Here is a 1,184-nt window from a genome sequence, read left to right on the forward strand (position 1 = left end):
TGCACACACACATGCTCACACACACCACGCCACACACACAAACACACTCACACACAAAACACACACTGACACACAAAACACACCTGCAGAACACTGACAAAGCAGACAGCGCGCACACACCAAAGCCTCTGACGAACACTCACGCACAAACTGTGTTCTTGATCACACAATTACACACACACAAACATGCACACACAACACCACGCCACACGACGCACACACACACCAGACACACAACACACACACTTGCACACTATTTTTTGGTTGATTATCCGCCGTAGGGAGACCAGTCCATAGGCGCTATAGTTTTTCTCATATCTTACAAACTGTATATTCTATCCCCAGTCCCGTACCTCAACCCCTAAACCTAAAGATCATGAAACTGTTCGCATTTTATAGATTTTAAAACATAATTATTGTCTGAGCAATTTATAACGTCATGTGATTGCGCCCATGAGGACCGTCGAATTTTGGTCGCCTCCACGGGTGACACGAGTCCTATGATGTTGTGTGATTTCAGGTCTTGTGTAGTGTCCCCCACCGGGATATACAAACATGAACGCACACTCACACACACACACACACACACACACACACACGCACACACGCACACACACACACACACACACACACACTCACTCGCTCGCTCACTCACGCAGATTTTGTGTTCTTGTGAACATGTGCCATGTCAATTCTGAATGATTGAGTCCATATATCTGTGAGTCCAGCTCAAGTCTCAGCAAACCACACAATCTCACAAACATTTGTGTGTGTGATGTTTTAAGGTCAGTTAAGCACCGGTAGAGAGTTTTGTATATCATCAATGTCCACACAGACAGATGACAGAATACTGATGAGTTCATTAGAGAGACGAACAGAAGAGCGGAAGCGTTCTGACCTGCAGTGACCTTCACACTGACGAGGACTGTCCATCTGACATCTGTGATGATTGACTTTACATTTATCCTCATGTGAAATATTCTGCTGTTATCAACACGTGCATCTATTTCAGCATTCTGAATGCACGTACACAAGACCTTGGCATTATGTTGGACAGCAATCTGTCATTTAAAAAAACCACATCTCAAGCGTCACAAAATCAGCCTTCTTCCATCTTAGAACCATTGCCAAACTGAAGAATATTCTGTGTATTTCTGATGCAGAAAAACTAGTTCCTGCATTTA

This window comes from Triplophysa rosa, linkage group LG16 (assembly GCF_024868665.1).
Source record: "Triplophysa rosa linkage group LG16, Trosa_1v2, whole genome shotgun sequence".
Classification (NCBI taxonomy): Eukaryota; Metazoa; Chordata; class Actinopteri; order Cypriniformes; family Nemacheilidae; genus Triplophysa; species Triplophysa rosa.